A 10,999-nucleotide genomic window follows, 5' to 3' on the forward strand; every position below is an offset into this window, starting at 1 on the left:
GAGGACAGGGACCCTCTCAAAACAGAGGATCTCCAGATCATTCTACACCAAAGGCAATACAAACCACTACACAGGACGTAGGGTATTACGCATCTTGCGGCCCGAACCTGTCTAAGCTTTGTGTTCCTTGCACCGTCGAGTTCCTGATCTCGGCGTCTCCTCACCAAAACTTACCACCTTGGGTATACCCCTCGGTGGGCAGCCGGTAAAACACCGACAGCCTTCGCCCTCTCCTCCATCACGAGCTCCCTCTCGATCGCCACTTTCTCCCGCTGGACGGCAGCCTTCTCCCGCTGGGCAACCGCCGCCTCTCGGTCGAGGGTCTTGCGCATCTTCTCCTACAGGACGTCATGCTCCCGCTCAAGCTGGGCTTGCTCCTCGGCGTAGCGGGAGGTAACCGTCTCGATGCGCTCCCCCAGGCGGTGTTCCCAGTTGGAGAGTCGGAGGCCCTCTGCCTCCACTCCTCCCACTCCTGCCGGAGGCCCTCCTTCATGCCCCTCCACTGTGGGCACTGGTCGTCCACCCTACGCAACGCTGGGATATGGCCCCACCTACAGGTTCGTTCCTCACCCGAGGTGGGCCCGGGGGCCTCTATCAGTACATACGGATAGGGGTACCTCATGCTAGGGTGTCCAGCTCCGGTGAGTGCGCCCAAGCGCATCGTGGTGGACGCGCACCACCACATGCTCAGCCGCCTTTCCTCGATCATCGCTAAGGAGCTGCTCAATGACCAGAAGGTCGTGGTAGTCCGCTGCGAGGAGATCTGCATGTCCGGCGGTCTCATCCGCCATGGAGTCATCCGCCGGAGTGTCCAACCTGATGCGCGTAAGGTTATCCGTGACCTCGCCCTAGGCCTTTAGGTGACGAGGCGTACGGCCCGGGCCTGACAGCTGGGATCTCCGGACCTCCCCCCCCCTCCTGTGCTCTTATAGGTCCAGCGCCTCCACGTACCCACAAGGACAGGGTGCTCGGGAATGGCTTCCACAGGCCCGGACCCCCCCGAGGGGGTCCGGCGCCGCCACGTGTGGGAGCCAGACCCCTATGGGTCTGTCCACCCGGATTGGCCTCGGGGGGCCTGGACCTCCCTTCCCCCCGGGAAGGGGTCCGGTGCCTTCACGTGCCGCCAAGGAGGCGACGGCTAGTCCAACCCTGCCACGTGCCCGTTGCAGAAGGCCTTCTGTGGGACGCCAGCCCAACTACCGCATTAAATACGGGTAGGTGGGCTGCGCGTGCCCAAGACAGGGCATGGCCTGCCCCCTGACACACTGTGCAGGTATGCTGACACCACAGTAAGCCCGCCTGTTTCTAAGGCGGCGCGTCGCATCACTGTGCTCTGCGCGCGGGCGCGCGGCGTGTAGTCACATCACAGCGCCGCGCACGTGAGCAAGGGGTAATGATGGTCTGCTGCAGGAGAGCTGAGGCGTGCGCTGCCATAGTGTGCACGGAGGCGACGGCACGGCGGGTCAATGCAGCCCCTTCGCCTGTCAGAGGGTACTAACCCAACAGTGACAGCACAACTTCCACTGTGCATAACACTGACAGCAAGCACTGTACCGGTAAGGTGGCACATGACCATATCCTGGCTGTGGATACGCACATCAACTTCTCGATCGAGGACTACAGGAAGGAGCTGGAGTGTAAGATCTCTGAATCTGTCGCATTATAGGCTCCAGTCTGTAGGTTATTCAACATATCGCCGGGCCCACCTGTCGGGGCCCCACTCAGTGTATGCACTCCTCTTAGCCTATAAAAGGGAGAGTGTGTCCGTTAAAACACAAGGACTTTTTTAGACTCCCAAAAGGCTCAAAAATGCTAAGGAGGGCCCTTCAGGCTCGGATAAGAACTCATAAGCAATACAGCTCACAAGTGGACGTAAGGTTTTACGCTCCGGCGCCCTGAACCACTCTAAATCCCCGTATTTTTTCCGTGTTCATCCATAGTTTGATCAAGCGTTCCTAGATCTCCCCCAAACTCTTCCTAAACTAAATTAGACGGATGCATTCCGCCACGCGGCTAGAGATTTCCTCCAACAATGATCATGACCGTTATGCGTTCCGGTCTTCTGGAGGATCCACCTGTCCTTAATTCTCCCGTTGCCCGTCCACAGTGATCAAATGGATTCCGGCAGAGTATCCTGCACCCACCTATGGTGACATATTATCTTTTGAAAACAGTAGCAATTCCACGTGCATCTCTTGAGAATCAGCACACAGGGGTTTTGCAAGAAAACAGCTGGGTGTCATGGTCAATTGACCTCGCATGATCTCTACCACGCGCTTGTCACACCAATTAGTCAGTCGAGAGAGCAATCAACCAGCTTGTGGTGTTCCTTCGCTTGCTTGTGTGAAATTACAGAGAACCACCGATGATGATGCTATGGCGACGATGATTTCACAGAAAAAATGTTGAAACTAGTAAATTCCTTGTGCCGCACCTCTCTACATGAGAATAAGTACAAAGTGGGGCTTTTTGCAAGAAACCAGCTCGGCCTGGGCGGTGGCGCCATGTTCGACTGACCTTGACCCACGCGATCCCTGCCAGGTGCCGGTGCTATTTTTAGTGTCGACGCCGATCCCTGATTGGGCAAGGGCAAAGCCGGCTCACGACCGCCTCATGACCTCCCCATCCTCCGGTGACCGGCCGGGCGGGCACGGCGGCACCGCTGCCCACGCGGAGTCCACGCGCCCACGCAGCACTGCGCGGACCGCGCCGATCGCGCTCGCCGGCCGGGTCACCCCAAGGAAAAGGCCTCTTTCCTTCGCAGGTGCTCCGCGCCGCAGGGCAACACGAAGACACGGCCGTTCACGAGCGCCGGGCGTCCATTCCGCGGCTGCGGGCTGCCTGCCCGTGGACGGCAAGCCGCTGGCCGCACGGCGGACCCGCGCATCGGTGGCGGCATGGGCGCCGGGCGCGTGACGATCCTCCGGGCTGTCCAGTCCAGGGAGCCGCGCGCGCGCGCGGCAGCGACACGGCGAGAGGGAGTCGACAGCGGCAGGCGAAGGTGCTTACCAGCCAGGTGCGACGATCCGGCCAGTTTGTGCTTGTCCGGGAGAAGGTAGGCCATGTACACGTGGGGGCGAATGTGAGAAAGAGAGGGAATCGTCTGAGAATTGAGGTGCTACCGTGACTAGATGACCTGCATACGCGTGTCGTCATTTCCGTCCATGATCCATCAGAGTCGAGAGATTCAGAGGTACCTAAGAGGTAGGATGGATGCTTAGATTGTTCAAAGGGGTAGCGGCGCAGGTGTCAAGCGTAATTAGGGATGTGATTGAAGAAGGCGGATGCTGGATTACGGTAGGAGTGGTCGATTTGTTTCCTTGTGTTAGTTCATAATCGCTAGTTTTCTTCTTTCGGTGTCTGCAGGTCGTTTTTTCTTTTTCGTCTCTATGTAATTTTTGTGGTAGTTGCTACCCATCATCCTGGTAATTTTTAGTTCAGTTATCAATCACTTTTTTGTCCAATTGGATACAGACACATCACCAGCACAACAATTATGAAAAAGTGATTGATACAACAAATGAAATAACCTGAAAGCATAAAATGGACATCAAAGCAAAAACTGAGTGATAATGATGACAAAAATCACTCAGAAACCACCCCTCTGTGCTCCCCTCCAGGATCCTGCCTCTGTCAGCACATTGAACAACCACGTGTCCACTCCCGGCCCCTCCCCTGAGCGCATGCGTAACTTGATGGTGAAGAAAGAATGTACGGAATAACTATGTTTAGATGAGCTAATTGAACACTGGATACAATAGATTGAACATGCTATGAACACTGAAGTTTAATTCATCAGAATTTTGACTGAACACTAATTGTTAACCGAACATTGAGTGCTAACTGAACGTTGAATGCTAATAATTGAACACTGAATTTTTATACGTAAGCAACAGACTCACGTGCTGCTACAAGAGCTCCCCGAGGCCACGCTGGGCACATCGCCGCTCGGACATGCCTCGTTCTTCTTGGGCAGGAAGTTGGAGGCATCGCCATGGCTGAGGGGAGATCAGGAGAGAGGACATGTTGTGGGCTTGTGAAAGTTCCTGTGTGAGCTTTTGGCCCGGCGAACGGATGGGCCAGTAAATCAACACAAAACAGCCCGACAGAATAAGTTGCTGACATGAATCGAGGAGTCATCGCAGCCATAGAAATCTGGGTGAAAAAAAATACAACATATCACCCGAGGGGCCGATAGAGATTCGTAATTTCCCCCCTTTTCCGGTTTGAGGTCAGATCCGTTGTAAAAAATCTTTTTTCTTCTTAATAAAATACTTGCTCAGGCAAGTTTTCGAAAAAAAAGAATGGATGCTTGATGACGAAGAACAGATAAGCATGCCCATGCGCATTGCATAATAGATAGAGAAATCGAACTGAAATGCTCGAGATCGAAACCGAAGCGTTTGGAACCGAAAATTTTGGCCATAAATTCGATCTCAGGTTGTAACTAACCAAATTAAACTCGGTCTTAACCCTCGGAAACCGAAATAACCGATATATAGGGAAGTGGCCCATTAGCAAATGTCAGCTTGGGCCCGATAGGTATATAATCCCACCAAACTCTAGTGAGGGTGAGGGTGCACCCGAGCAACCAATCCTGACCTGAGCTGCTGCTGGCTCCTCCCCTCATCCCCAATTCTTAAAACAATTCTCCAATGAAATTTGAGAAAATAATTTGGTTTGTGGTGGGGATAATGTATTATTGTTAAGAAATTAAAAAGATTATTGGAACAGTGCATAAACTTAAAAATAACTTCTGATAGTAAGAAAGTGCACGTAACAATTGTTATGCTAGATTACGAAAATTCGTAGTAGTCATGGCATCATGTACTAGCCCTCTACCAGTCCATGTTTTAATTTCTCTCGCTATTAAGCTCCATATCTAGATGCATAATAAAAATACGTACTTAAAAAGTTTAAAACGACTGGTACGGAGGAAGCATATCATCGTGCATTTTTGCTTTGGGAGTCTAAAATTGGACGTTGCCATATGCCTTATCCATCTCTCAGGCTGGAAAACTGGCTGCCTATAGGGTACGCCCGTGCAGCGACATCTGTAGGCCGTGGTGTGAAGAATACAAGGGCTGCAGTTACCACACGCGACACGACTCAAGTAGCAACAGCCAGATCGAAGTAACGAGTGTAATCTGTAGGGGTGCGTCACTACTACAATAAAGCTCTACGCAAGCGGTCCGGTTAGTCTCTACACAAGCGCTTTCAGGAACCGCTTGAGACGCTCCGCTTGTGATGTAAAACAACATCTCAGACGGTCGATCAAAAACCGCTTGAGATAGACACACATCACAGGCGGTTTCTTCCAAACAAACCGCTTGTGATAGGCCAACATCACAGGCGGTTTGGTCCAAACGGACCGCTTGTGAGAAACAAACACAAGTGGGCTTGTGTTTCAGAGACATCACAGGCGGGTTGAAAGAAAAACCGCTTGTGGTACGAACATATCACAGGTTGTTTATAAGCCAATCCGCTTGTGATAGGAACATATCACAGGCGGTTTTGAGCCGAGCCGCTTGTGATAAATTCATATCACAGGCTGTTTGTAAGCCAATCCGCTTGTGATAGGAACATATCGCAAGCGGTTTTAAGCCCAGACGCTTGTGATCTAACACATCACAAGCGGTTTAATATGTCCAGATTCATATCCAAATTCAATTTGCATTCACAAATCATATCCAGATTCATACAGCAAATAGATATACAGATTCATACAAATCACAGATCACATTCATAGAACGACAACAATAGTATTATCACCAAACCATAATTTACAGCAGCTCAAGTTCAAGTCCATACATCAACATTGAAGAACAGCCCACACATGACATAAGCTAAACAAATTCAAGGTCTAAACACTGTGAGCTAGATTGTACAATTCTGGGAGATCAGACAACTTTCCCTTTTCATTGAAGAGTAGTCCATTTGGGGGAAGAACTTCACGGTGCAAAAAGGAAAGCAAGTCTCTTACAACCTTAGCCACGCCGACAGTAGCCATATCTCTTCCTTGCGATTCATCCTTGATGTTGGATTTAGAAACCTGGAATGAAAGCAAAAGGTGCTTTGTAATAGTAATGTCATGGGCTGCAATAAAAAAAATTGAAACATAGACAATGATAGGGAACTTACATCCTCACGGTTGACACGACTCCATTCACATACATAATAACCGCACAGGACAGTACCAGGAGGTTGTTTCTGACTGGTTGAACATAATGATATTGACAAATTAGGCTTGTCCTCTAGATGCTCGCCGCCAAGATCTTTGTAATAAAAACGGTATGCGCTGCATATAAGAATACCATTGTGAGAATACATTTGCTAAGTTGTAAGTACAAGTGTAAAATAGTCATACTTCTGTAAAATCCTCAAGAAGTCATTATATGCATCCTTTTCCATTCTCAGCGAGTCGAAGACCATGGCTGTACCACTCTTTGGAAAGATCTTGATACAAATGTAGTGGTCACTACATATACATATACGAAAACACGTGTTAAGATCACGATTGCCATAATTTGTAGTTCCAAACCATGTGGAGAACTTACTTAAAGTGGTGCGGAGCTATTATTAACTCCTTGCCATGTTGTACATGATTGTACATGGCTCGCCCGATGTATGCTGCCATTAGCCTTATTTTTTTTCTTTGATTCTTTTTGACTGCTCTCTCAAATTCATCATCATCAAGGTCTTTGTATTCTTCTCCATGTCTCCGAACAACTTCTTTGTAGCGAGCTTGGGATATCATCAATGGATCAAGAAAACCTGTCTGAAGTTGTTTCTTCTTACCATCTATGTACTGCATCCTACATGTAAGAAGCAATAGTTGTTAGAATCTGTGCTGTACAAAACTAACAGACATTAAAGTTTAGAGGTACTTACAAGCAAAAGAGGGTTAAGTAGTTGGTTTCCATCCTTTTTCGATGGTACAACGACCACAGATCGTCAAAGAATAAATGCCGCACAGCATCTACATTATCTTTGCTCCAAAATGCATCATCTGGCACAACATATGAGAAGCCCTCAAGTTTGTGTTTGTTGCTAGCCACCATGTACCACTCATGCATTGTAATCTCTGCAGCCGACAACTTAGAAAGTTGCACCGTTGTCAAGAACGGCCTCCCATTCACAAATTTAGGAGGAACATCCTCCTTCTTGTATATCGGGATATCGACTTTAAGACGTAATGAATCTCGAGTATGAATCATTCCATCTTCTTCCCATACCTCGAGCTTGTCTTTTAATTGGGACCGTGTGCGTACTCCACAAGATGCTGATTCTGCTTTTGACTGATCTGTCATAACTCTCTTCAACCTTTCCAAGTAGCGTGTCACAACTTCTGCCGGTTTCTTGACATTGTCAGTGGCTATTTGTTGATGAATTTTCTTTGAAGTACTTGGCCCTGCAACATTGGTGTCAACCTTTGCTTCCTTTCTAATGTCAGCATCAACATTCTGAGGAACAATTCTGTCCACATCCCCCTCCTCAACTGCCTTCTTCAGAGGTGATATGACTGTTTCACTAGTTTTGTGGGAGGCCGGTGCTATACTTTCCTGCACCATGGGGATTGAACTATCTTTCTGTTGCATGGGTGTTGAAGTTGGTGTTGGTGACTTATGACGCGATAGCGGGCTTGAGATCAGCTCATCACCCAACTTAATGTCGCGTCGATGCCAAAGGACCAACTTATTCACTGCTTGCTGCAAAGTCATGATCCCCTCAACTGGATAGTCTATCTCCCAATCTTCACAACCACTATCTGTGATCTCTAGAACTTGGACCACAGCATAGAATGGCGGAACAGGACTATCATTGCAGCAAAGCAGTCCTGGTTTTACCACACCAATAGCAGCCTGTTTTGTTTTTGTCCCAGATCGATTGATTGGAATATGAAGACGGCAAGGCGTGTCCTCAACAATGAAGTCTACAGGGAACTTGGTGCCCGATCCCAAGCTTTGCACAGATCCTACACTGCTAGGGACTAGAGGTGGACTCATGGGGCCTGGATGCTGTTCACTCGGTACACATCCTGATTCTTTCATTCTCTTCATTGCTTCACTAATAGCCTTCTGTACCCTTTCATCAATAGCCTCTTCAAGGGTCCTTTTCGCCTTCTCATGTTTCCTGTATGACACTGCATACTCTGGAAATGCCTCTCTCCAGGAAATCTTAGAAGAGATTCCCCGAGCCCGTCCAGTGTGTTCAGGAGTGCCTAGTGCTGCAGTTAGTATGTCATTCTCCCTCCGAGGCTTAAACTCGCCCTTCTTTCTCTTTTCTGCATATTCTTGAACTTTTTCTGCAACTTCACCAACCAATTCTGGATTCAACAGTTTGCCCTCATTAGTCAAACCTGCACGAGCTAAGATCCAACGAAGAGCTCGCTCGTCGATATCTTTTAATAATGGGTCCAAAGTGCCATTGGCCATAGCTTCCTCAATTATCCTGTTCCACTCCATTGCTTTAGGGAGATATCCGGTTGACCCGAGGCGATGGGGGTGTTTGTTCTTCTTTGCTCTCTGAGAATTAGTTTCGCTCAGCTCTATGGCCTTCGGTTCGGTCTTCTGACGAACAAATTCCTCCCACTGAGCTTGTGTGATTTTCCCCATTTTCTTCGGCGGAGGAACCCTGTTCTTCTTAACAAAATCCCTATTCATCTCAACCTTCCACCCACGAAACCTCCTGGCCATAGCAGAGAGCATCGACTTCCTTACTGCATCCTCCGTGCCTTTCGGGACCCTGAATGACTCTGACAGCTTAGCCCATAGCCTATTGCGGGTGTCCGCATCCAAATCCTTCCACTTCTGAAGTGTGATTGGCACTATATCTCTGACAATAGCCCCACAGGCATTTCGGAACTTTGTAACCACATCAAGTGGTTCTTCAGGAAACCCCTCTGCATTGAGCTTTGTTATGTACATGACTGCACCGGCCTTCAGCTGATTGGGACCTCGTGGCCCTCGTTTCCGCTTCTGTGAAACAGATGATTCAGCCACCGGAGCTTCCTCTGTGTTTCCTGTAGAGCATGCCTCCTCTTTCTTCTCTTCATTTGAGACCTATATATTCAAACAATTGATAGCCTTTAATATATGGACATATTTTAGATGCTACATAATTTAAGTTATCAGGCTGATTTCTATTTACCTCCTCTTCGTTGGGAATATAGTCAGCATCAAGCTCATCTGAAGTTTTTCTCTGTCTCGGAGGTATGGGTGTTGAAGGATTGTCATCACTAGAATTATCCTCCTCCCCGCTGCCTTCACTGGAACTGCTTGATGTCTGCCAATGGAGTCTGGTCGCGTCTTCATTAGATTTGTTACAGACACCGGTCAAGTCCATATCATCCATCCTAGTAACAAATATAAGCACTGCACATCAGTAGAAAAAATTAAGCTAATTCTATGTAACTGAAAACGATGAATCAATACAATTCAGATCAAGAATACATGCTATCTTAGAACATAAGAGGCAGTTCATGCTAACAAATAGAGGTTAACATAAGAGGCAGTTCATGTATTGTTATCATCTATGAAGAACAACTGCATTCTGTAAAGGGCAGTGCACTAGAGCAGCATCTAGGAAGAACAATTGATGTACGTATATGTAAACTGTGAGACAGAGAGTCAACTACGAGAAGGCCAACAGGAACAGGTACAACCGTGGCTGCACTGGGCGAGGGGGCGGCGGCACTCGGCTCGGGGACGGCGGCCCTCCGCTCGGGCACGACGGCACTCCGCTCGGGGACGACGCCCCTCCGCTCGGGGACGGCGGCCCTCCGCTAGGGCACGGCGGCCCTCCGCTCGGGGACGGCGGCGCTCCGCTCGGGCACGGCGGCCGTCCGCTAGGGCACGGCGGCACTCCGCTCGGGGACGGCGCCCCTCCGCTCAGGGACGGCGGCCGTCCGTTAGGGCACGGCGGCACTCCGCTCGGGGACGGCGCCGCTCCACTCGGGGATGGCGGCGCTCCACTCGGGGACGGCGGCGCTCCGCTCGGCTCGAGGATGGCGCGGCCCTCCGGCCGGCAAGGGGATGGACACGGCTGGCGCGGTAGGCGGTTTAGAAAATTTTGTCTGGCGGCGCGCCTCCGGGAGGGAGATGAAAATTTTGTTTGGGGCGCGCCTGCGTGGGACACATAGGCATCCATCTGTTCACAAGCGCTTTTTCGTTGACGACCGCCTGTGATGTAGAACATCACACGCGCTTCTTCTTCACGACCGCTTGTGAAGTGGAACATCACAAACGCTTTTTCCTTCCCGACCGCTTGTGAAACCGCTTGCGATGCGCTTTTCCTTCCCAACCGCTTTTTCCTTCCAGTCCGCTTGGGATAACTTTTTACAAATTTGGGTCTTATGAAATTTCGTTTCAGAATAATCTGTGTGTGAACGTTGGATAAATCTTTTGGTACAATTTCTACATATCATATAGTGCATGAGTGTCGCTGCCTAGAATTTTCATGAATTTTTGAGTTCGGTAACTATTTAATTGTATTTAAGTGAATTTCTACATGCTTCTTGAGAGTAATTCGAACTTGAACTAAGACTACGAACAATATGTCTCAAAAAAATTCCTAAAAAATATATATTGTGTGATGTGTTATATTATTGACTAATTTCCAGAAAATGATCCAAAATTTAATTGTTTATTTACTAAAAAAGGTACCTTTGCTCTGTGTGATGGCAACAAATAAATCTAATAATATGGATATTTTGTCCAAAAAATCTATAACTTGACATGGCATCATACTTTAGGTTACTGAACTCGTAGAAAAAAAATCACTTAATTTCGACAACTTTGGAAACACACTTGTTCATAGGATCATTGATTTACTTGACTTTATACTAATCATGTGACTCTTACTTGTGATCCTATGAACAAATGTGTTTCCAAGTTTGTCTAAATAAAGTGATTTTTTTTCTAGGAATTCAGTAACCTAAAGTATGATGCCATGTCAAGTTATAGATTTTTTGGACAAAATATCCATATTATTAGATTTA

The sequence above is a fragment of the Panicum hallii genome, chromosome 5 (genome assembly GCF_002211085.1).
Source record: "Panicum hallii strain FIL2 chromosome 5, PHallii_v3.1, whole genome shotgun sequence".
In the NCBI taxonomy this organism is placed as follows: domain Eukaryota; kingdom Viridiplantae; phylum Streptophyta; class Magnoliopsida; order Poales; family Poaceae; genus Panicum; species Panicum hallii.